This window comes from Nelumbo lutea, chromosome 1, assembly GCF_056320005.1.
Source record: "Nelumbo lutea isolate HS-2025 chromosome 1, American lotus-T2T, whole genome shotgun sequence".
In the NCBI taxonomy this organism is placed as follows: domain Eukaryota; kingdom Viridiplantae; phylum Streptophyta; class Magnoliopsida; order Proteales; family Nelumbonaceae; genus Nelumbo; species Nelumbo lutea.
In genome coordinates, this window is record NC_142684.1 from 87,767,845 (window position 1) to 87,795,471 (window position 27,627).

Below are 27,627 nucleotides of genomic sequence, written 5' to 3' on the forward strand. Positions count from 1 at the left end.
TATAAAAATAAAAAACTAAATATTGACCACACCGATATGCACCGATACTCATATTTGGATAAAAACGTATAAAATTTTTAATCCTTATGCACAAATAGATCAATGAGTGAAGCAAATGAAAAGGAATAAATTGGGTTTTTAAAATAAATAAAAAGGTTGCGAAAAGACAGAAAAGAACAAAGTAGATATGAACCTAAATGGTGATAATGAGGGTGTTATTTTGATTTTTCAAAGCAAAAAGAACTGCCACATCAGCAAAATCATATTATGCCTGCTGATGTGGCAGTTATTTTGTTTTGAAAAAACAGGACGATACACACATTTGATAAACACCCCAAAAAATTGACAAGAAACACAGCTCTTGACAGAGATTGATTAATCTATAGATGGACAGGAATAGGATTTATACAGCCGACCCCAAAACAGTTGGAATTGAGACTTGAGAGGGAAGGACTTGAGCTGAGTCATGTGAGGTCTGATATGTAGAAAAGAAAATGAGCAAAACACTAGGACCCACAATGCTCATGTGGTGCTTGGAGGTGGGCCCATTTACAACAATCATCATGCTAAGTTGCTAACAAAGTAACAAGGATATGATAGCTCTTTGTGTTTATAAGATGAAAAGATGTACAGTTTTGTTAACAGTTTCAGGTATTGTTTCTCTTCTCTACTTCTAGAGAGAGAGTTTAGTACCAGTTCCTTCAAACTTCAAAACATCCACATGCCACCTACTAAAAGTACTGATGAAATGCCTCCAAAAGAAGGGCAGAGACTACACATGCAACTGAAATCTGTCCAACGTGAAAGACCAAGAGGGTAACACGTGAAATCCTTCCCTTTTGCTGACAACTGAAATACACAGATTATATTGAATCCATGAAAAGGCAATGACTACACATGCAATGCTAATGTATTATGTATATCCTTCTCTTCGTGCCATCATCAATATCAATATCAGCATCGCACGACTATTTTGCATATTAAAATAACATAGTACGAAGCTTTATAAATTATTGTTTAAAAAAAAAATGCAACTAGAGAGAGAGATTCTTGTTTATTTGTTGCAGAAGTTCAGAATATCATGAATAAAAAAAGGGGGCATAAAAAACTGGTATTATAGAAATACGAGAGTCAAGAAATTTCCCAGATTCTCATATATGTCAAGCAAGACCTAATTAGGGTTTTCTTATTATGTGTGCTTCTAGACATATCTTATATCTAATATCTTGAGAGTCAAGAAAAGAAAGAAAGGAAGGAGTGTGTAAGGCAATTGAACAGAGTAAAGGTGCTGTGGGCGTATTAGGGACTGGGCTTCATAAGAGAGAAGGTAAGTCACTACTGCTTTATAGTGTATTTCTATATCATAGACTATAAGTTGGACTATGTAACTCTCTGTATTTCTTGAGTTTCTCTGTTTTACATTTGTCCTATGATTTCTCTATTTGCCAATTGTTCTCTGTTCTTGGGTAGTTGGGTGTATTCATTATCCTGCAACACATACATGCCATATAATGATGCATGGCAATAACAATCTCTTTGAGGAATCTCCCTAGCAAGAAGCAATGCGAGGCTGCCAGTTAAGACCAAAGTGGGATCATTACCTCCTGGACACCTGTAAAGCCCACGTACAAACAGTAGGGCTGCAAAATAAGTCGAATCAAAATTTGATCCACTAAAAGCGGATTTGGACACCTCCCTTGATCTTACCAAATCAGATCTCATCGGAAAAAGCAATTCGTGTAATTAATGGATTGAATTCAAATGTACCCGATCCAATCCATCATGATCCGATCTGATCCAATCCATTAATTATGGAATATTATATGCTATACTCTATATATATTATATATACTATTTATATTATATCATCAAGTTTTTTTATTACAATTCAAATCCGATTAGACTGGACTGATAAGATCTGAATTTGAATTTGAATCATAATCTTGAAAAGTCAGTGGATCCTCATCAGATTCGGATTGGTTGGATTTCATATCAAATCGGATCGGATATACCCTATACTGAATCCAATCCGATCCTTTTGCAGCCTTAACAAGCAGTTTCTTCTCTATGGTTGTTCATTTATCCGACTGAGCCAGGCTTTGCAGCAGTAGGCCTTTGACCAAATACCACCAGATGGTTGCTCTGTTGCTGTTTCTAGGGTCTAGGAGATTTAAAAAAAAAAAAAAATCTACAATTCCAGAAGAGGTATTAATCCAGTAAATGTGGCAATCATCAATGCAGAATACGAGAGGTTATTTTTTGCGGATGATCATGGATTACAGAAACTAACAGAAGCTAATTCTCCTGATTTTGTGATCAATAGGTGGCTTGTTGGCATATGCAGCATTTAGTTTGATAATTTTGACCCCAAAAATAATTATATGGCCCCTGTCTTTTGTATGAAAATATTCTGTGGTTCAAACTATCAAGCACATGTTGTGCATGTTTAGCAGCGAAACACAAACGTCATATATACAAGAGGAAGTTAAACAAACAGCTTATGATCTTGCAACAGAGACATAACAAACTCTAATGGAGTCCAAGAAGTAAGATATTTTGAACATAATTAAAAATTAAAAACAAACATTACATGAAAAATATTGCACATTCTAGACTAGAACACATTTTCACAAATCTACTTAGCTTACCGGTAACAATCAAAAAGTTTAGTAATTTATATAAAAAATGAACAAGTTTACCTTTTTACATTTTAACATGTATCTGTAGACCAGCATACACTGTATCCGTCACATCAAGCTCCCCCTCCCTGGCTGGCTGAGGCATTAACCATGCTGTTTGAAGATCTTGGGACCTATTGGCAACATTAAGAGTCCGTTTGGTTTGCATCTGGAATCCGAATTGGAATCAGAATTGGAATAGTCTATTCTCATAGCCTGTTTGATTCAGACAGGAGTGGAATTTAATTCCCAAGGGAGAGGCAGGGAATGGCCATACCCTCAAATGGGGAATTGCCACTCCAGTAGGAATGGGAATGGGATTGCGATTCTACTCAACCAAACAGGGCCTAAATTGTTCTGCCTATGCAAGTATGCATTAACTTCTATTGGTAAATATCTGTATGTCAACGTCCCCTGAGCATTATATGATAACAGCATAATATGAGCAAATGGCCCGATTTGAACAGGATTCTTACTCCACAAAACCTGCAATTGTGTGGGATACCAAAGTCCTCATATGGGGTTAGTCTAATAGAAAGTACATCCATAAACAATACATATGTATTCTATCAGAAGGTTCCCTCACCTTGATACATGGTAAAATTCATCAGTAATGTCAAGTTTATATAGTTGGGACAGTGAATTGAGAATGAACATATTGATGATGCATCACAAATAAGTCATACATAAGGGAGGATTGAGTTTGATGGTCTCACTGGTTTCCAAGTGCCTTTCCTCGCTTGAAACCTTCTACTGAACAAAAATATCAGTTGGTAATAAGATGGATGCAAACAAATAGATTAGGCACTTGGTCCCTTAGACAAATTGTAAGGGAAGCTATAAACCTAAAAAGGGAGCTTAGAGTACAATTCAAATGGACTAGAAGGTCAGCAAATGGCTTGGCTGATGCCTTAGCAACGCAAGGAGTTAACAAGGAAACTTTGTTTTGGGCATGTTTAAGACTGTTGTGATTTGGGGAGTCGCCTTCTTTTTGAAGGTGATAGTTGAACCAAGAAGATCAATGAAAACCAAGCATTTAACAAATTATGCAAGTTCACTTTACCAAATCCACAAATGAAACAGATAATACAAGTTAAAACTTTCTGTATAGACCACAATAATTGTATTAGATGAATCGTGTAAATTCTTCCAATATGAGCAACCCTTCTTCTGGTTCTGTCTTTATAAAAGTCTAGTCAACTTGGATCAGGTTTTAGGTCTCAGATGGTTTTAACACTTGCATTGACGGTCACCAATCAAAAGTAATTCCAGAATACAGCATTTCATAAGCATGGATGTTGTGCTACAGAAGAACACTGCCTCAACAAGCCTTCAAGGTCTTCAGGGTATCTCCACTGCCTCAACAATTAATAATTAAAATATCACTATGTCTTCAAGGTCTCCCCAGTCCCCACTGCCTCAACAAATACATTTTATCTCATGCATATATAAAGGTTGCATTTTTTTTCTACATCACAATTCTACCTTGCATCAACAACAAACATGAAATCCGACAATTTTACCTTAAGTATAACATGGAATTTCACAAGCAAATCCATAACATACCAAATAAATCTCAGATTTAGCTATAGATTTTGAAAACCAAGACAGCCTCAAAAACATACTAACTTCAAGTTACAAGACCACAATCATTAGGCCACAGAAAATTCAAGATTTGCCAGCCATAGCAACACAATCTTGCAAATGAAACAAGAGAATGTCAAATGCAGAGCACATGTTCAATTGTATTCAAGGTTAAAGTACCTCCAAACCAATAGTCTAAACATCATCTATAAAATCCAGAAGCTTGCCTCAACAAGTTTTGCAATATTAGGACATGAAAATGATACATATTGGTTAATAGATTCCATGGTATTTGGAAATTGATGTGGCTGTAATGTGCCAAGGATCTTATCAACTGTGTCTCTTTTTTTTTTTACAATAGTTTTCTGTGCATCCTTGCTCGATTGGCCTTCATGCTAAAATTTTGCCAATTCTTTCACAAAATCCATAAGACCAGTATGGAAAAGCTTAAGTGCTTTTGACTCATTGCAATCATATGTAAACCTATTCCATGACTGTATATATTCTTTTTCAATACACTCTGATAAGACTGCTGGTTAAGAGAAAACATAGTTTATCGGCATTATATACTGGAATGCCGGCCCTAGTTAAACCAGGATCACCATTTGTGACTTGATCGGTTGTATTCTGGACCACCTTGACCAAAACAAGTTGCTCTTGGCTTCCAGGGGTTGATACACTTGGAGTAAAATGAAATGATGGTCAGAAAGGAGCAGATGACTCCTGATCATTTGCACTGAATTGTGATCAATACCCTGAAGAGATAACTGATAAGTATATCTTTGGGAACACCATGGAGAGGTATTTCTTGTAGAGCTTTGAGCATGGAAGCATATCTAGAAGCATGATATCCTCCATCGCCATCCAAAATCACTTGGCCACCATGAGGCTCAAAACCACAAGAGAGAAAACATTTCTTTTGATGAATCATAAGAAGAAGAAACATGATGTGACAAAGCTCCTAACCAAGAAGGGTAATTGTGTGAAAGAGTGATGTCTGTAGGAAAAGATGAAGAATTATCATAATTTGAATTCAAATAACTGAAAACTGATGATGTATGATCGTGCAGCATAAACTGTCTTTGCTGTTTTGGACTAGCTGCTTTATATTTCTCCCATAAGTAAATGAATAACTACTGCTTCTGTAAATACTTCCACTTGAAAAATGTCTGTACTCACGAACTAAACTACTCCGGGTCAAGGGAACCCCCCTCATAAATTCTTCAGTAACCGATGGCTTGTTATCTTTGAGGTCTTTAATGTGGTTTCTGGTTATATTCTTCCAGGAAAGAAGCAGCTTGTGGAATCTCAAATGATCAAGGGACCAACTAATACCAGAACCAGAAGTACCAAATTAGGCCACCTTCGCCATCTTCATTTCAGATGGCCCACTCCAAAATTCAATACTATGACTCTAAGTCAAGAGATGACTATTGTCAACCCTCCAAGATAATGCTTGACATACCATCTTAAACCAATCCTCTTTAGGTCAAACTAAACCCAAACGGCCAAACCTTGGGAGAGCCTAAGTGGATTTCCTACCTGATGGTGCGCGAGCTGGATACTCCTAGCTGGAAGATGATCCGAACACCAATTGCGTGGCAAGCTGGACCAAGCTGCAAGATAATAGAGCAGAGAACCTGGGGTGGCTAACCCAGCGAGGTCGCTCCAATGCTTAAGTCAATACTATATTATGGATGTGAGCTGAATACTTGAATGCTTGAGTGCTAGTGAGTAAATAATCGTGCGTACCTTTGCCTTGGGGTTTGATGTCCTTATATAGTGGAGTAGTTGTGGATCTTACGAAAAAGCTCCGGGATCTCTGGGCTGCGTAGATAAGATTTGTTCCGTTTTTGAAGGAGAGTAATGTGTCAGTTGATAAGGTTTATCGTTTTCCTCTGATTCGGGCAGAGTGAGGATGAGTCCTGTCGTGATCTCGAGAAATTCGGGGTCCGTTGGGGAGGCTTCTGGAGTCGATTATGTGGCGCTTCGGCTCTTTAGCTCCGAACTGATACTTCAATTCTTTAGCCCCGAACTAGATTAGGTGTCAAGGTGCCTTTACGTCAAGATGGTTTTGGGCCGAGGTGACTGAATACCCGAGCTCTAATTGTTGCGGACTGGGTTCCTTTGGTTGAGTTGTCACCCCTCGAGTAGATCGCGTCCACATGACCTCTTCTTACTAGGTCATGCCAAATCACCCTTCATCACTAACTTTCATAGTAAGTCTGTATTTCCCTCGACCTGGAATAATAATGAGATTGTAATTTGGGGGTCAAGGAGGCACTCCCTAAATGTTGCACATGATAGTGAACAATCCATACACTTAATGGACTTGAGAAACAGGCAAAACACATATTGGACATCTAACACCCTTGCCTTTAACATATGCATGTTTCAAGGGGCTAGCTACCATCATTAACTGACAAAGCCAGTTGTTGTTGAGTATAACAACACATTCTCACACTCGATGTTAGTGTATTTTGGGAAAGTGATATAAAGTAACTTTTGACCTCTTATAATCACATCCTATGGGTTAATAGTGTAGTAGTTTTAACTTAATCAATGCGGTAGCCCTTACCATAGCCAAACTATTCTAACAGTGGGCTAATAGAAATAACATCAAGAAAGATAGTCAACCCCATCAACTTCAGTTGCTCAATAGCCTACAAGTACCCCCACTACCAATCAAAGGGAAACATTATAATCTTGGCTTAAGCCTATACTCTACCTACACTTATCACTGAGTCTTAGAAGCTTTGAAACTTTGGAAAGTAAGAGTGTCATCAAGGCGTTGACAGTCGGATCTCCAAAAGTCCAAGGAATGGCAATGGAGTGAATCAGTAGGGGAAGAAAGGGAGTGTGGCTGGAACCTGACACAGGCGGCTCTTTGTACTCCCCTTGAGAGGGATCAAAACAGACATAGTTCAGACAATTTTCCAGTGGTGGAGAAGAGAAGCGGTGAAAGAGGGAGAAAGGGAGAGAGAGAGAGAGAGAGAGGTCTCCCTAATTCAGGATTAAGTGTTTATATAATTTCCCTTTTCCTAAATGAAAGATTTTCTGGAATTTTCTTGGTTTGATTATTGGACTGGACTGATTCATTTTTGGTTCATGGTGGACTAAACCGGGTCTACGCCAAGGCGAATTTCCACCCTCTTACACCTTAAATGCACAGCACACACTGACCAAGCAATAATCAACCATCTCTTCTTGTATGCACTAGTCCTAATCAATAAATTTTACTCCTGTATATTTACTTCGATTACTAGTACCTAATAATAGTTTTGGTGGTTCAGGCTAACCTCATAAATTCTCTAGAGGAAACAAACCACCCTATGTGGGCCCACCACCATTTCAATCCATCCTACATGGGATTATATCCACTAGGGAGATCAGCTGTAGAGATAAATTAGTGCCAAAAGGGTATTCATCACTTTCTTTGAGGCCTTGAAGCTATCGCAGAAGCCACGGAGTGCAACTCAAACAATCAAAACGATAAAGACCTACCTGCTAATCCACGAAGTCCCACACCTACATCAATCTAAACAACCCCCTCTCTCCTTTTTTGCAAATTGCAACTAGCACTAACTAGGCCAATACTGACTTGGTAATAGCCCTAGCCCTACTCATGGCCATGATTGTGTAAAAGGTTTAATAGCAATTCACGTCCATGATCCAAGAAATACACAGTCAAGTCCTCAATTTAGCTAAAGAGCTCCCCACACCACCTCCACCCTTTTCTTTTCACTAGTATTTGTGTAGTGCTTTGCATGTAACAAATTTTGTGATGATGGTAGTATATAATATATTTTCAATTTTTTTTGCAATTTTTTATATTTCTACATCTATAAAAATTAATCTTATTTATCACATTTATTATGGTTTATTAATATAATGATATGTCCAAATAAAATTCTTGCAAAGGTAATGAGAATTAATAAAATTTTTATTATTCTTTTTTTTATAAATGAGTAAGATTTTATTCAAGAAAGATCAATATGATAATACAATACAGACTGCCCAAGGAGAGGCACGAGCTGGTACCTCTCCTAAACAACAACAACGTATTACATTAGACTAGAAAACAAAAGTTTACAAAGCAGCCCGAAATAAATGTTCCCTTGAGGCCCCTTGCTTAGCTAACCCATCCGCTATGTTATTAGCTGTTCTACTCACCCACTAAGAAGTAGAAGTCATGTTCCTTGAAAACCAACTAACTTTCCTCAGAAGGTCCCTGTAGCACCAAATAACTGAATCTGGATTTGTTAGCCAACCCACAACAACTTTGGAATCTCCTTCAATAAGCAGATTCTGAACTCCTAACTGGTTTGCAATCTGAATACCTTGTACCACCGGTAAAAGCTCAGCTCTAATAGAATCTCCTATATCCACGGGGCCTGAGAATAAGGCTAAAATATTGCTGTCTTTATCTCTCAGCACCCCTCCTATCCCTGAAGGACCTGGGTTGCCTTGGCTGCTACCATCAAAATTCAACTTTGTCCAGCCTTCGGAAGGAGGCACCCACACAGTTGGTACCCTGTTCTTCCTGGTACTGCTACTAGCCACATTTATCCAGTTCCTCCAAATGTCATCAAAAGAGAATGTGTGAAAGGAGTTCAAAGATCTCAGCCAGTGGGTTGCCCTGGTCAAAATACAAACATTTACAGTCTGAATATTTCTCTCCTTCTCTTGGAATAGCCTCGCATTTCTTTCTTCCCAAATTGTCCACAAAGCAACAGCTTTAACGCACCTCCACATTGTTTTACCAGATTTTGTGGGCCACACAAAGGAGGGGTCAAGGAGTTGATCTATGGCTGTAGTCAAATTCCAACTGCACCCAAACAAGGCAAAGATCCAATGCCAAATAGCAGCAGAAAAAGAACAGGTTAAAAGTAAGTGAGAGCAATCCTCACCATTAGCCCTGCAAAACACACACCAGTTAGGAGACAAACACATGGAGGGCCTTCTCTTCTGCAATAAGTCCAAAGTGTTGATCTTCCTATAGAACACCTCCCAACAGAAAATAATAATTTTAGGAGGTACAGGTCTAGACCAGAGCTTCTTAGCTGGAAAACCCAAAAGTCCTGGGAAGAGCAAAGGGACTTAAAGAAAAAGGCAAACGTGAAGTAACCTTTTGGATGAGGGGACCATAATCTCACATCAGATCTGAGGGGGTCAAAGAAAACACTTTCAAGTAGTGACAAAAGGTTTGAAACACAAGAGAATTCATGATCCCTCAAGCCCCTACGAAACCCAAAGTCTCAATTCAGAGAGGGTGGAGAAACAGGTGTTGGAAGTAAGTGAGAGATAGCTTTTTCCTTAAGAGTAGAATTGCCCACCCAGATGTCTTCCCAAAACAAAACAGAAGTACTAGAGTTGACATCATACCTGACAAAATTGAGGAATTGAGGGAGGATACTCTGAGTTGCATTCCAAGGAGTTGCCATCATGGCTCGACATGATACACCAGCATCCCATCCATTTCCCAAACTTCCATGTATACTATCTATCACCTCATGCCTCTCTATTTTATAGGCCACCTCCACAACCATTTTCCTAAGAGAGTTTTATTCTTTAAAACCAAATTCCCTAGACCCAACCCACCCCCTCTTTCCTCTTACAAACTATTCCCCAATTTATTAGATGATCCTTTTTTTCCTCCCCTAGCTCCCAAAGAAAATTTCTCATTAATCTCTCCAACTTCTTGGCCTCCCTAATAGGAATACTGAAAACCGAGAAGTAATAAATCGGCAGATTTGCTAGGGAAGCTCTCAGTAACGTTACTCTACCCCCTAAAGAAATATAGTTCCTCTTCCACGAAGCTAATCTCTTCTCAAATTTTTCCAGAATCGGGGCCTAAAAAATGCTCTCCTTAGGGTTGGCTCCTCTCTCAAAGTGCTTTATCAGAGATTTGAGGTTCCTTATTGTTCTCCTATCACCCCCTTCACAAAAGATTATTAGGTCATCAGTAAACTATAGGTGGGTCACCTTGATACCATTCCCTCCTATCTTCCAACCTCTCACTACTTCTTCCCTGTCTGCCTTAGAGATCAAACTGCTGAAAACGTCTGCAACTAGGGTGAAGAGGAAAGGGGAGAGGGGGTCACCTTGCCTCAGGCCTCTAAAAGCTGGGAAAAAATCCTTGACTACCCATTAACCAAGACTGAAAAATGGAAAGAACTTATGCAGCTCTTTATTCAATTACACCATCTAACTCCAAACCCACAAAACCCTAGGACCTCTAATAAAGAACTCTAATCCACAAAGTCATTTGGCTTTTCTAAATCCAGCATGCAAACAAAACCTTGACTTTCGGACTTTCTCACTTTCTCATGTCCTCCACACACTCATTTGCTATTAGGATCTGATCCGTTATTTATCTCCCCTGAACGAATGCTCCTTGAGCTTGACTAACGATAGAGGGCAGCACTACTTTAATCCTCAAATATAACACTTTAGCCAGGATTTTGTAAATGCTAGTCACCAAGCCAATCGGCTTAAAATCCTTAGGTTTTTTTTTTTTGCTTCTTTCTTCTTAGAGATTAGGAATATGAAGGTAGCATTAACTCCAAGGCTTGCTTTATTATTGTCCTCGAATTCCTTAAACACATCACAAAGGTCTTCTTTTACCACATTCCAACAATCATGATAAAAAGCCATAGTGAAACATCTGGCCCAGGAGCTTTGGGTATGTCCATTGAAAACACTGCATGCCTAATTACCTCTTCTTCAAAACTTCTCTTTAACCAAATCGCTTGCTCTTCAAACAGCCTGAGCCAATCTAATCCTTCCAACCTTACATTATTATTCAACAGCTTCCCAACAATTGATTTGAAATGATCCACAAACACTTTGGCTATCTCATCTTGGTTTGTGATTTCCTCTCCATTCACTTCTAATTTGGCCACACAATTTTTTCTTCTCCTCTCATTAGCCATGGCATGGAAGAATTTTGTGTTGTCATCCCCTTTTTTGATCCATTTGTGTCTTGACTTTTGCCTCCAGGAAATCTCCTCTCTAAGAAGAACTTCCAATTCCTTCTTTAACCTTCTTCTTAAAATCCTTTCCTGCTCAATCATGATCCTTTGAGATTCTTTAGAGTCTAGACCATCAATCCTACACAACAAATTATTCTTTTGTTCCTCTATCCTTCCAAAATGCTCTTGATTCCACTCTTTAATCTTGGCTCTCAATCTCTTCAACTTTTTGTGGAACCTTACACCATTCCGCTTTACCCCTCTCAATTCTTCATTCCACCACTCCCCAACCAAGTGTCCAAAGTCTGGATGAGTTAGCCACATATTCTCAAATCTAAAGGGTTGTGGTCCAAAGCCCAGAGTTTCTTGGCCTAATTGAATAGGGTAGTGATCAAAAGTCACTCTAGGAAGAATTCTAGCCACCAAATTCCTCCAATGATCCTCTCATTCTACATTAAAAAGGAACCTATCAAGTTTGGAGCAAAAAGGGTTTTCTTGGAAATCAGACCAAGTAAAATTGGCTTGTAGAAGGGGTAATTCCTTTAGACCACAACCACATGTGTTAATTAAGTCCTTGAAATTTCTCATGCTTGTTGTAACTGTTCTTTGGGGGTTATTTCATTCATTACAGAACCTGATTACATTGAAATCCCCCCCTAGGCACCACAAGCCATTCCACAAACCTTGTATTTCGTACAGTTCCTCCCACATTGCATTCCTTTCTCTATAAGTATTTGGCCCGTAGACATTAGTTAACACCAAAGTGAATCCGTCCACCACATTTCTGAATTTTAAAGACACAAAGAATCTCCCTATAAGTTCTTCCACTAGTTCTACAACATCCTCCCTCCAAAAAGTAACTATCCCTTCTAAGGCTCCCCCTCCCTCCAAAAAGTAACTATCCCTTCTAAGGCTCCCCAAGAGGGAGCTGAAGTCCAACAAACTCCTCTTGATTTCCACACACTTCTGACCTATCTCCTATCCAATTCTGCCAACTTAGTTTCCTGTAACATGATTATATCAGGTTTCTCTCTTCTTAGCAAGTCTTTAATTGCCCTTCTTTTTCTTGCACTCCCTAACCCTCTCACATTCCAACTAATGATTTTCATTGTGAGACTCCTTTCAAATGCCCCTTTCTAACACGGTTCCACCTTATGAAGAGCCCTTCCTTCTTTCTCCTCTTCCACTGAACTTGATATCGTCCTCTATATTTGAGATTAGTCCCTCCACCTCTGATCTCTTTTTCTTTTTCATTTTCATATTCCCCTCTGTCTTCTTAGCCGATCCACTGACTTCACCCACCTCCCTCCCCCCAACCTAGAACTTTTATGACGGTCCTTGTTCTGAGGAGTTGCTTCTTGTTCCCCGCCATCTAATCCCTCCTCCTTTTCTTTATACTCCCCTCCAGTAATGCACAGATCTGCTCCCATATTCTTTCTAATTCTTCCTCTTGCTTTTTCTTAACCTCTATCTTTATCTCACTTCACTCACCTTCACCATTGCTATGATCTCTACTTTCCTCCCCACCTAAGGTTTCCTCTCAGGATGCTAGAGTATCTCTTTCAAGCACAGGAAGCACATCAATAACCAAAACCGAATGGACAAAAATACCTGCATTATTGGAGACCAAGTGAACTTCTTCCAAGGGAGAGGAACCGGCATAGGGAGACAAGTCTAATCCTGTTTCCTATGTTCGGATCTGCATAAGAGATTTTATAGAGGAAGTCAACAACTTGTCGGCAGAAACTGAGTTAGTCTTCCACTGCTGTCCAGCTTCAGGCAATACCATACAGACCATTCTGGTAGAGTCTTTCCCTTCCAACCCAAAAACCTATTCTTCCTGGTCCAGGGGGGTAATCTCCCATGCGAGTAGAGGCAAAACCTGAGTCCCAGTCAGAGTTTCCTTTTGCCATTCCATCGTATTCATCGGACCTCCCTCAAAACTTTGAGAACCAGCTCCCTCATCCTCCTGAAACAAAACTTCCGTTCCGAAGTTATCTTCCTCAATGATGTCCTTCGATTTTCTTAGATCGATGCTACCCAGGCTCACTGAATCATCTGAATCAGAATCGTTGTAATCTTCATCGTCAGAGAGAAAGTCCTTCCTAATCTCCTCTAAATCACTTCGTCTAATGCATCTTGAGTTGTGCTTTTCCAACGATAATTTGTTTAGCCTTGCCGTCGCAATCCATTGCAACGAGCCTCCAGAAAAAGCAGAGGTCAAACTTCCAAGTCCTAGGTCTGTTAGGCTCGAAGAGGAAGAATATTACCATCTATCGAAGGCATACCCTTAGTCATATGGCTTTTTAAAGTTTGTTCTTTTAACTTGGGCCCCTGAAATGGAATAACCGTGTCCGCCTGATCACCTTATATGGGCGAAAAGAATTCAGCCCATTCAGAACTTCCACCCCTGGTCTTTTATAGAAGCCTCCTTTAGATGGCCCAACACCCACCACTCCCGATTTAGACGGCCCATATTTTGGGTTCTAGGGCACACCAAAACCATTCTTGTCCTTTTCCCCTTGGCCCAACTGTTTAAACTCCCCATCTTCCTTCAGCTTCAATTCAACAGGTTTTTCTACCCCTTTCTGGTCTTCTCACAGAAGAACGGGTGTATTTGAAAATTTGGAATTGGTGCCACTTGTAACTGTTTGGGCATAAGATTTGTCAAAGGCCTAGCAAATACCTTGTTGAATACATTTAAGACTTTCCTCCTTCTGCAATGCTTTTGGACCTCTCAAATTTTGTTTGCCCTTTTTTGTACAACTCTCTTTTCCTTGAAGATCCTCCAATCCTTTGCTGCCACGCAGGAATTCATCTTCAACCTTTGCATCTTCCTCCTTCCGAGCTTCCCTCCACAGTTCAGCACTTCAGCTTCCATGGAAGAAGCCAACCAAACCTCCATGAACACTCCTTCTATCTTCACATTCACTTTTCTGGGTATATTCTCGGGCTTGACTCCATTCAACAATAATGCTGCAGAGGTCTCCCCAGAATACACCAGCCAGTTTTTCTCCACACAACACTGCTATCACTTCTACAACTTCATCCTTCCAAAGATGGAATGGTAAACCCACAATACGCACTACCACCCCATTTAGAATCCAGAAATCCTTTGAGTTTGAAGGAGACCATCTGAAAATATTAATCGAGCCAAAATCATCCTGCAAACATACAGAACCAACTCCTACTTTATTTTCCAGTGGATCCAGCAAGGCTTTGCACGTATCAAAGCGTGTTAGGATATATTCGGTTCTCAACTTCAAATGTTTTGTCAATAAAACAGCAATTTCCTTCCACCCTCTAGTTGGTTTATCAACTTCAACAATCAACTTGCTTGTCCAATCTCCTTTTTCAGATGTTACTAACAGAGCTGCGTTATTTCAAGTTTGCACCAAGGTAGAAGCAAATTGCCAAGGGGATTCGAGATTGACTACTGTTCTTGAAATCTCCTCTTTTCCTTCTTCTTTTTTGTACCTTTTCTCTGTTCTACTTTCACTCTTGATGAAAACTCCCTCAGAACCTTTGCTATCTCAATCCACCCCTGGCTCTTTCTTCCTTTAGGAAAACAGACCAGTTGCTTCCTGTTCTTGTCAAAGAACTCTGAAAGAGATATGAAGGAACCTTTATGATTTCTTCTGCATTCCACAACATACCTTCTTCCCACCTTTGTAATGAACTCTTTCCAGCTTCTCTCCTTCCCTTTTGCACTTGCTTTTGCTACGAAACCTATGAGCCATTCTACCACGTCCAAACCTGCCAGCAGCACTAAAGCCTTATTAGCTTCCTAGATTTTCAAGCTATTCTGCCCTCTGATTTTTAGTTCCTCCAACAGAAAACTTTTCGCCTCCACCTTTATAAATCTTCTCCATCAATTGCCCTCGACAAAGTTCTCCATCTACCTGTTGTTTGTTCTCTACATGCATCTTGAAACAACCATATTATTCTTATTTATTATGGTTGATTAATAAAATTAATAATTTTTATCAAATACCTTCGGCAGAATTTTACTTGGCTCCTTCGACCGCGGAAAACCTTACAATAAATTGCAATAAAAAATATATCACTTACTCTTGCAGATATCTTGCCATGTGATAATGTGGATTTAAGGTAATGAAAATTTGACATGATGGAAATAAAGAAGAGAAAACCATCTCCTACCTTAACCAATAAAAATAGGTTAAAAATGTTTTTTTAAAAACCAAGAAAATAGTTTAAAGAATAAATTGATCGTCCATTTGCAAGTTGGAAATCTATTCATGGTGTGGCCCAACATTGGCTATTGAGAGCATAAGATGTAGTTTAAGATTTTTTTATTTTAAATAAATGAAAGGGTAAATTGCTAAAATCTACCATAAATTTTTTATCATTGTTGAACCCCCCTCCTCCCCTAAGTTTGGTAAATGTAATCACATCCCATGAACTTTTTGACACAATTGCAAGAAGTAAACCCTCTTTTAGAATCTTCTAACAAAAAGCACAAAAATGTCCAAAATACTTATTTAGTTACGTTTGACCAAAATGTTTATTTTCCAATTTTTTTTCTTCATATCAATCACTACCCCAATCCCTTCTAATCTCTTTTTTGGAATTGATGTATTTTCCAAATTTTCCCTTCATATCAATTGCTCAAAGGTAAAACTATAACTTTAAACTCTCTTTTTTTGTTGTTCATAACATTTATATTGTTTTTTTATCTATAAACCAGTCTCAATAATAATTACATGGGTATTTTGGAGGGAGATTTCAGTAATTACCATGATTTGTTTTCCAATTATTGAACAAAAAGATAGATTTTTGTGTATTTTCCATAACAAGCATTAAATGGAAATGTTAAATAGCATTTTTGCCATTGACTTGTTTTACAATTAATAAATATGAACAAAAAGAATGGAGTTTTGTGTCTTTTTAGTGATAAGCATTAAATGAGAAAAAAGAGTCATTTCCTAATAAGCATTAAATGAGAAAACAAAGTCACAAATTTACCATTGCTCCTTGTCTCATTCAAACCTTAGAGATGTGGTATTTTAGTTTAGTGAAAATTCCAAAAGCCAACCACATTTGTTCCTACTTTTATAGATTTGCGAAAAAAAAAAAAGGATTATAGTAAGGGGAACTTCAACAGTTCAACTTAGCCATCTATTCTCCCACCAATGGGTTATATTACTATGGCCGAGGTGCAAAAATCTTTAAGCCAACTCCAATCCAATACATCCTTGACTAGTGGGCACTTGAAAGCAATACTACCTTATCGAAAAAATATATGTAGAAACCCATATCTATATAAACTCAAAGCTCCAATGTTCACTGAAGGGATAGGATATTCATCACATTGACACCCAAAAATTGCGGAATAAGGGGCAAATTTCAAAAATTTTTCTCTCCCTTCAATTGGGAATCGCATTCCCTATTTAGAAAATCATATTTTCAAAAGGCATTCTTGAACCATAAATTGAACCAGATCTTAACCAAAAGGAGTAGGGAGGGATTATACCTGATACGGAGAAACAGTATCTCCCAATGGAGGTATTCACGCCCAAGGAATGATCCAAAATCTGCTCCCACTGAAGATGGCGCAGTGCAGGGTGGAGCAGAATCAGCAGTGTTCTTCCAAAAAACTTGACCATTCGCAAGAATCAACTGAATGGCTTGTGAATACAGCTCCAACCAATCTCTTCTCCAAAAGACTGGTATCAAGATCAAATCTTGATTACTCTTGTAGAGAGGAAAAGATTGAACTGCTGGAGGTGGCGGTTGTAGGAACAAGGCAGCAAGAGAGTATTCGCAGGGAGCAGAATTCTCTCTCCTTGTGATTTCAGCTCTGAAGATAGGAGTTGTGTATTGCATGTCTAAAGGTTGCCGCCCCTCCTCCTTTTATAGACTTAAAGGGATCAGCTCCTAATCCCATTAGGAGTTGTTGATCCAAATCAATTTTGGATTAGAAATCCCTTTAAGTGATAAGGGATAACCCCTATCTTATCTGCAGATTAGATCAACCATCTCCAAATTTAATTAGGAGGCTTCCAGATCTAAATCATTTAGATCTTGGACTCTCTAAGTGGATAGGGTCCGGGCCCAATCCTATCAGCCGATCCATCTCAGAATTCGCCCCTTTAAATAACTAATCAAATCAGCCCAGTTCGAAATGGGCTTAAGGCCCATTTAAGTTTATGTATTCACTTAGCCTTCCAAACTGCTGCCCAGTTGGGCTTCCTTGTATGGCGTGGGACCCAAACATTGATCTACACATCAGCCACATGGGTTCAGCCCAGCCTTTGTTATAAGGTCTGGCCGAATACACTGTTATGGACAGTGCACCCCCTGAAACCCATCTCATGGGCTCTATGGGCCCAACACTTACCTAAGTGGTCCCTGGGCCAAACCACCTTGTAACACCTAGGGACTGTGGGCAGATGCAAGATTAGCCCATCAGGTATAATCCTCAATGGTCTTACACTTAATCTCTCAGCCCATAATGATCATACACTACCCGACAAGAGAGGACTTCTCCCTCGGCTGCAAGAAATAGTGTTGCACTCTCTACTTATATGGATCCCGGGAATTAAAACCTTTTGCAAATCATTTCGAAACCATAATATATATATATATATATATTTTTATATCTCATATAAAATATATTTTGCAAAACAAATCTCAATGATTGAAATCGGCTGTCGGCAGTCTTGGTTTCCATTAGTGAGAGTGCATCCCTGATCATTACCTTTGTCCGACAAAGGGCCTGATCCTGTCACTATGATCACCCACTCAGATGAATTCTTAGACTATCCAGCATACCTAGGTTTTGACCCCCGCTAAGGATCTCATTGAATGGTACATCAAAGACAGCCCAATCTAACACCTAATGCAGTATCATAATCAAGTCTAGGGGTCGGGTGTAACATTCCAGTTTTGCCCATCAATCACCAAGGTCCAGGGCAATACTGGAAATCTGGTCCAGTTCATAGATTCAATTAATCCTACACTGTATGTGCCTAGGGTCTCACCCTGGCAGCTGAGACAGGCCACCCTAACCGACTTGGTGGCACCATAGTGTCAGCCTTGTCAGGATAGGTCTCCCCAGATCGATCCACTAGCTGTGAACATTCTAAACTAACATTAGTCTCCTTAAGTGTCCAGTTTAAGGGTATTACACAGAAACATACCAAGGGAACATCAATCAAATATGCACTTTTATTCATTTACAATAAACTCATAAAGTACATCATCTTGATTGAAGCTAAGGGCATACAAAACTGTCTAACAACTCCCACTTGCACTTAAGTCTAATCAGGTATAAGTCGGAGTCCCATGCTTTTCACGTGTTTCTCAAACACTTTCTGTGGTAGTGGCTTCGTCAATGGGTCTGCTACATTTTCCGCTGACGCTACCTTCTGAATCAGGACGTCCCCTCTACCAACAATCTCCCGTAGTATGTGGTACTTCCTCTCGATGTGCTTCGACTTCGAGTGGTTTCGTGGCTCCTTAGCCTGAGCAATAGCTCCATTGTTGTTACACAACAATGGGATGGGTGATGTGCTGGACGGAACTACTCCCAACTCATGAACGAACTTCTTCATCCACACGGCTTCTTTGGCAGCCTCACTTGCGGCAATGTACTTGGCCTCGGTCGTAGAGTCTGTAGTGGACCCCTATTTGCTGCTCTTCCAGCAAATAGCACATGATCCTATCGTGAAAACATATCTAGATGTAGACTTTCTATCATCTGCATCCGACTGGAAATTGGCATCTGTATACCCTTGGATCTGTAGTGAGCTACCATCAAATACTAGACAAAACTCTTTTGTCCTTCGAAGGTACTTAAGTATGTTTTTCACAGCAGTCTAGTGTTCCTGCCCTAGGTTGGCCTGAAATCTACTTACTACACTCACTGCCTGAGCAATATCAGGACAAGTGCACAGCATGGCATACATGATGCTCCCTACGGCAGAGGCATAGGGAACATCTTTCATGCCATCAATCTCCTCAGAAATCTTGGGAGACATCTTCTTGGAGAGAGTGACTCCGTGCCTGAAAGGAACATTTCCTTTCTTGGAATTTTCCATGCTATATCTCTTGACTATTTTGTCAATGTAGGTAGATTGGGATAATCATATTATCCGCTTTGATTTATTCCTATAGAGTCGAAGACCCAATATATAGGAGGCTTCTCCAAGATCTTTCATGGAGAATTGTTGTGAAAGCCATACTTTCACCGTAGTCAACATTCCTACACCATTCCCAATGAGTAGAATGTCATCTACATACAGAACCAAGAAGGTAACATTATCTCCACTATACTTTCTATAGACACAAGGTTCATCCGGATTCTGCTCGAAGTCAAACGATTTGACAACAGAGTCAAAATGGTTGTTCCAACTTCTAGAAGCTTGCTTAAGTCCATAAATGGATCTATTAAGTTTACATACCATGTTTTCCTGACCTGCAGCAATGAAGCCTGACGGCTGCTGCATATAGATATCTTCAGTAAGATCTCCATTTAGGAATGTAGTTTTGACATCCATCTGCCAAATCTCATAATCATGGTATGTTGCTACAGCTAGCAAGATCCTAATGGATTTAAGCATGGCCACAAGCGAAAAGGTTTCCTCATAATCGATACTCTCTTTCTGAGTGTAACCTTTCGCTACCAGACGAGCTTTGAATGTCTCAACCCTACCATCGAGGCCCTTCTTCCTCTTGTAAATCCATTTGCAACTGATTGCTTTTACCCCAGAGGGTGGATCTACTAGAGTTCAGACTCCATTGGTCTCCATTGAGTCTATCTCTGCACTCATGGCCTTCACCCACTTCTGGGAATCTATGTCCAACATAGCTTCCGCATAAGTCACGGGATCCTCCTCACTAGTCAAGGTTTCCACCAGGTAACTATCCTGGTCAGAACCATAACAGACTGGTGGCCTGGATACCCAAGTGGTTCTTCTAGGTTGGTCACTACCTGGAACTTGTGGGACATCTCCCACTGCTCTTGAGCTCTCTTCATCAAGAACAACTTCCTGACGATGGGTGTCCAAGATGAAATTAGTTTCCAAGAATTGTGCATTTTGATTGCAAAACACTTTCTGCTCACTTGGATCATAGAATAGGTAACCTACAGAGCCTTTTGGGTAGCCTACAAATAGGCAACGACTAGTCTTGGATTCCAACTTGTCCACACTCGTTCTTTTAACATGTGCTGGACAACCCCAAATCTTCAAGTGTCTGACACTTGGTTTCCTTCCGGTCCAAAGTTCATATGGAGTGTTTGGAACCGATTTGGTTGGAACCCGATTCAACACGTAAATCACAGTCTCTAATGCGTAATCCCAAAAGGATGTGGGTAACTCTTAGTGTATGAGAAGCGACCGGACCATATCCAATAAGGTCCTATTCCTCTTCTCTGAAACACCGTTAAGTTGTGGTGTAGCAAGAGGAGATAATTGTGATACTATCCCATTGTCCTTTAAGTAGTCCCTGAATTCGTCAGAGAGATACTCGCCACCTCGATCTGATCGAAGGGCTTTAATTTCTCTCCCTAACTGTTTCTCGACCTCTTGTCTAAACTCTTTGAACTTTTCAAAGGATTCAGACTTGTGTCTCATTAGGTACACGTAACCATATTGTGAAAAATCATTTGTGAAGGTGATGAAATACACGTGTTGATTTTGTATCCTAACACTCAGGGGACCACATACATCAGTATGTATTAGGTCAAATGTGCCTGTACATCTTTCAGGCTTACCATTAAATGGTTGTTTCGTCATCTTGCCTTGTAGGCAAGGCTCACAGGTGGGAAGATCTTCTACAGTTAGAAAATCCAAAGAACCATCCTTTACCAACCTTGTGATTCGGTCAACACCGATGTGGCCAAGTCGGTAATGCCACAGACACGTGGGATTAACTGTATCACAGGCTCTCTTCTTGGGGATTTCAGCTGACGTAGTTTCGGTTATGTTAGTTTCTAGAGAAGGATGTAGAACATAGAGACTGTTCTCTAGTTCCCGGTATGCGATGAATCTGTTATTTCTTTTAATAGTAATTGTATTAATAAAGAAGACAGAATAACCATCTGCACACAGTTTTGAGACAGAAATCAAAATTCTCCTTAAATTTTGTACATAAAGACAATCTTTCAGTACAATTGTTCATTCTCTAAAAAATAACTCCACGGTTCCTATGGCCATAGCTGCAACAATTGCAGTAGTCCCCAAGTAGAGTGTGACTTCTCCTTCACTCAGTCTTCTACTTAACTTGAACCCCTGCAGTGAGTTACACGCATGAGTTGAAGCCCCGGAGTCAATACACTTGGATGCAGAAGCTACCAATAAATTGGTTTCTATAACACAAGCTTCGAAATTACCTTTCTTGGATTCCAAGTATGCAGGACAGTTCCTTTTCTAGTGGCCGGTCTTCTTGCAGAAGTGACAAGCATCTGATGCTTTGTCTTTCTTCTGCTTTTGGGTTTGGCAGCCTTCTTCTAGGGCTTTCTCTTTGCCTTCTTTTCTTGCCCGATTTTCCAATTTCAACAAGCATGGCAATGGGTTCATCCTTTTTAATCAATTCTTCGACCCTCTGCAATATATTGCTGAGTTCCTGCAAACTGACGCTCAGCTTGTTCATGTTGTAGTTCATGATGAATGGATTAAAGGATTGAGGCAGAGAGTTGAGAATAGCATCGATCTATGTTACAAGATCCAGCCCGGATCCAAGAGCCTCCAGTTCGTTGATATAACCCATCATCCGGATACAATGGTCATGAACTTGTTGGCCCTTGGACATCTGTGCGGTCATGAACTATTTCAAGACCTTCTGCCGAGTAGAACGATTCTACTCTTCGTACATTGTCTTAAGACTATCCAATACGTCCTTGGCAAGTTCGATCTGATCTATAGAAAATCATAAAGATTCTAAACAATAATCAGATTTATAGAAAATTAATTTCAGATTATTTGCCCATCAATTTTGGGAACAAATTTCCCAAAACCCATATCTGCGCAAATCAGGTAGAACGCCTTCTACCCATTTGCACAGATTCAGATATGAAACTAAATGGTTCAAGATTTGAACCATGGCTCTGATACCACTGAAGGGATAGGATATCCATCACATTGACGCCCAAAGATTGCGGAATAAGGGGCGGATTTCAAAAATTTTTCTCTCCCTTCAACTGGGAATCGCATTCCCTATTTAGAAAATCATATTTTTAAGGAGCATTCTTGAACCATAAACTGGACCAGATCTGAACCAAAAGGAGTATGGAGGGTCTGATACGGAGAAACAATATCTCCCAATGGAGGTACTCACGCCCAAGAAAGGATCCAAAATCTGCTCCCATTGAAGATGGCGTAGTGTAGAGTGGAGCAGAATCAGCAGTGTTCTTCCAAAAGAACTTGACCCTTCGCAAGAATCAACTGGATGGCTTGTGAATACAGTTCAAAAGATTGGTATCAAGATCGAATCTTGATTACTCCTGTAGAGAGGAGGAGATCGAACTGCTGGAGGCGGCAGTTACAGGAAGGAGGCGGCAAGAGAGTATTCGCAGGGAGCATAATTCTCTCTTCTTGTGATTTTAGCTCTGAAGACAGGAATTGTGTATTGCATGTCTAAAGGCTACCGCCCCCTCCTCCTTTTATAGACTTAAAGGGATCAGCTCCTAATCCCATTAGGAGTTGCTGATCCAAATCAAATTTGGATTAGAAGTCCCTTTTAGTGATAAGGGATAACCCCTATCTTATCTACAGATTAGATCAACCATCTCCTAATCTAATTGGGAGGCTTCCAAATCTAAATCTGGACTTTCTAGGTGGATAGGGTCTACGCCCAATCCTATCTGCTAATCCATCTCAGAATTCGCCCCTTTAAATAACTAATCAAATCAGCCACGTTCGAAATGGGCTTAAGGCCCATTTAAGTTTATGTATGCACTTAGCCTTCCAAACTGCTACCCAGTTGGGCTTCCTTGTATGGCATGGGACCCAAACATTGATCTACACATCAGCCACATGGGTTCAGCCCAGCCTTTGTTACAAGGTCTGGCCGAATACACTGTTATGGACAATGCACCCCCTGAAACCCATCTCATGGGCTCTATGGGCCCAACACTTACCCTAATGGTCCCTGGGCCAAGCCACCTTGTAACACCCAGGGATTGTGGGCAGATGCAAGATTAGCCCATCAGGTATAATCCTCAATGGTCTTACACTTAACCTATCAGCCCATAATGATCATACACTGTCCGACAAGAGAGGACCTCTCCCTCGGCTGCAAGGAACAGTGTTGCACTCTCTGCTTATATGGATCCTGGGAATTAAAACCATTTGCAAATCATTTCGAAATCATAATATATATATTTTTATATCTCATATAAAATATATTTTGCAAAACAAATCTCAACGATTGAAATTGACTGTCGGCAATCTTGGTTTCCATCAGTGAGAATGCATCCCCAATCATTACCTTTGTCCGACAAAGGGGCTGATCCTGTCACTATGATCACCCACTCAGATGAATTCTTAGACTGTCCCAACATACCCAGGTTTTGACCCCCGCTAAGGATCTCACTAAATGGTACATCAAAGACAGCCCAATTTGACACCTAATGCAGTATCATAATCGAGTCTAGGGGTCGGGTGTAACTTTCCAGTTTTGCCCATCAATCACCAAGGTCTAGGGCAATATTGGAAATCTTGTCTAGTTCATAGATTCAATTAATCCTACACTGTATGTGTCTAGGGTCTCACCTTGGCAGCTGAGACAGGCCACCCCAACCGACTTGGTGGCACCACAGTGTCAGCCATGTCAGGATAGGTCTCCCCAGACCAATCCACTGGCTATGAACATTCTAAACTAACACGAGTCTCTTTAAGTGTCCAGTTTAAGGGTATTACACAGAAACATACCAAGGGAACATGAATCAAATATGCACTTTTATTCATTTACAATAAACTCATAAAGTACATCATCTTGATTGAAGCTAAGGGCATACAAAATTGTCTAACATTCACCAAGTTCACTAAAGATGAAGTTAGACCTAGGGAGCACAACTGACAATTCTTAGATGCCCTTGAACAATATCGATACTCAAGACTTATAGTCCTGTACCTTAGGGAGTTCAAGAAGTCATTGTAAAGGTCTTATACCTAGTACTGCAACTTAAGGCAAGCAATTGTAAAAACCTATGACAATATCATAGCAATGTTTTACAACTGGTTTTATGATGTAAAAGAAGATTTTTGCACTTCCAACCCAAGCAGGATGAAGCAAGAACCTTAAGAGGATGTAAATGTTTACATCAAGAGACTCTACAACTACTTGACTAGACCTCCAACACAATAAGGAAAACGAGCACAAATTGGTGCAGCTCTATTTGAATGGCATTTCCAAAGAGTATGAGGTCCACCTTGAGAACCTGAGTCCTAAATACTTCACCAACCTACATTCCATAGCCATGAGTATTGCTTTGTCACCCTAAAAGATGCAAGAAAAGGCCAAGAAGCTAGGCAAAGAGCAACACATCCTAGTAGCAAAAGGCAATTACCAAGAAAGCACCTTCAAAGACTGCACCCTTCCTACAAAGCAAAGTTCCCTAATAGCAAGTTGTCCCTTGTTTCCTATTTCAAGGATACCATTCCCTTAATCCAAGATTTTTTTAACCAAATGCCTCTATCAACATTCAGGACCTTCAAATTTCCTGATTTATATGTTGGAAACAACCCATTCAAGGTCATAAGATTAAGGGCTATGAAGGAAGAAGTTGAGAAGTATGAGAAAAGGCAACAAGATTATGCTCATGGAATTTGTGAGTGTTAAGATCCTTTAGGTTTTAAATCTTATGAGAATATTTATGGAGTATCGAATCACCAAAGTTGATGTAACTAGTTGTCTTTCATGACATCATCCCCATGAGTCTATTATTTGAAAGGTTGAGTTATGGTATGAGCCACCACTCTGGTCAGGTTAAATCTATTACACCATCAATTCTATATGAGATATCAAAAAGCTACTTTATGTCACTTTCCTAAATATACACTAAGTCACCAATATCAAGTACAGAAATGTGTTTTTAGGCTCAAATGACAATTGGCTACATTAGCCAATAAAAGTAGCCAGCTCCCTAATATCAGTATGAATCAGGGGCACGTATAAATAGTCCCAAGTAGCTTCCCTGAAAGGCTTGTTTTCTTTTTGTTGTAAAGCCCTGTCGTTTTGCACATCCTCTCGTAGTCTCTTCTACATCTTGTTCTAATTGAAAGAAAAGTTACCATTTCTCAAAAAAATAAAATAAAATCCCAGCATGCATTTAGTTTGTCTGTCTTTAGGATAACGACACTACCTGTGCTCTTGTTACCATGAAAGATAAGTCAAGGGGCTACTTTAGTTTCCATACACTCATTTATTTATGAGAAGAGGAAGTGATTACATTACAGCAACAATTTTGACATTCAAGTTCTTCCATCGAGTACTATATCTATATCATCAGTCAAAGGTGATATCAACAAATAAAAGGCACCAATACGGTTCCAATGATCATCAACCTCATGAAACGCATGCTCTCACATGCCTCAGTTTTCTCTCCTTCCAGAACAATCTCATCCTCACAAACTACCAGCAAATTCTAAAGTAAAAAAAAAAAAAAAGAAAACCTGTGTCAGTCTAGTTTGGATCTAATGTTTTTTCCTTAATGCTCTGCAGTCTGTATTAAACAAATTCAATTAATCTACCAATTGTGTTTGTCTTTTTCTGCTTTATTGTTCTTACCAGGTAAAGTTTTTATAAATAACATACAAGCAAAAGTTTTCCTTTTTTTTTTTTTATAAAGCACGCATAAATCTTATAAAAAATGCAATAAAACGGAAACCAACAGCAGCATCCATGGGGGAATCATGGAAAGGAAGAAAAGAAACAGTTTCAGAACATTCAGTAGAATAAAATAATCCATAATTAACAAGACATTAAACAATAATGGACTAACCCTTCCTTACCGCATAAGCTGCGTTAGGCGATCCTTTGGAGTCAGCTACTTTTTCTACTTAATCAATCACCATCAGGGTCTTCTGCTTTTTGAAGACATTAAAATCATAGTTAGTTTGGCGAACCTTTGGAGGTTTTTAGCGACAACAAAACTCTTCTCCAAGTTTTGAATGGATAGTCATCGAACGTCCCCGCAACATCTGATTTGCTTTTGAAGACTTTAATGAAATGTCTGGCGTGTCGAACATAAAAAAAGTAAACGCTATGTGGGTAGATGTAGGCAGAGATTTTGCCGGCAGGAGATCCTGACTCCGTTGTAGTATGGGGTCTATGACAACCCTTGTACTTTGTTTTGCGACAAAACCCCCCTCTATTATGATATTATGATAAAGACTCCCTGCTTTCTTTTAAAATCGATCATTGTAATATTTTTTACTCCCCACACTACCGTTATAATAATTATCCAGACAATTGAGAAAAAATATTGTTTATCCTCTCCGACTTCACCAATAATCCCATCACAAATTCCTTCACATTTCTCTCTCTCCCTCATATTCCTTTACATCCACCGTCGGCAACTTCACAAGTTCATAGTGGGCTTCGACATAGAATGGAAACCGAGTTTTAATCGTCATGTCCCTAATCCAGTCGCCATTCTACAACTATGCGTGGGACGTAAATGCCTTATCTTCCAACTCGCTCATGCAAACTACATTCCAAATGACAGAGGAAACCATAAACTCTACATATCCAAATCTTTAAAAGCAACAATGGCTCCAATGGACAGATTGGCAGAACCCATGGCAAAAAGCTATCAAGATTTACATTCTAATCCCCGAGATGGCAAAAACAAGAAACCCCTAATAGTTTCCTCATCTCCTCTGCCTGAGCTCTATTTGCCATATAATGCAGCTCATGAGGTGACGGGGGAATCCGACTCTTGCCGATGCCATTGGTTGGTTTACCCGCAAGAGTTTTCTTCGCGGAAACTTCTTGACTCAGCTTCAGCTTTTGTGCCTCTACTGTTGTAGGTGTCGCTGAAGATTTCTTCTCCTTTGAGGAAGATAAGAGGAGAGATGTTGATGAAGACTTCTTCTCTTTAGTAGGAGAGAAGGAAATCGAAGACTAGAACTTCTCTTTATTGTTCCCTCTTCTTCTCTTTTACTTCAATAGAGGAAGTCCTTCAAAAAGACCCATCTCTTCGAGCTCCTTCTGGAAGAAGACGACCTGAATGAAGAAGTAGAAATAGAAGGTGTGGTTCCCATCGATGGAGTTTTGGCCTGTTTATACTCAGAATCCTCCAGGTCTAGAGGATGAAGCTCGCCAGCATGTCATACTTCCTGATATTCTTCCTCTTCGTGCCATTGGAACATTGTATTTCTCAAAGGAGACAGAGATCTAGCCCTCTTGTGCAGAGATCCACT

At 39.8% G+C, this 27,627-nt stretch overlaps 1 long non-coding RNA gene across 1 annotated transcript; it reads right to left on the reverse strand.

The window, feature by feature from the left end:
* Positions 1-575: 575 nt before the first annotated feature.
* Positions 576-26,425, reverse strand: LOC148875952 (uncharacterized). The gene is made up of 3 exons (XR_016105513.1): positions 26,215-26,425; positions 2,700-2,847; positions 576-849 (listed from the first exon to the last, which is right to left on the reverse strand). It is a non-coding gene; the product is annotated as an uncharacterized LOC148875952 (long non-coding RNA).
* Between the last annotated feature and the right edge of the window lie 1,202 nt (positions 26,426-27,627).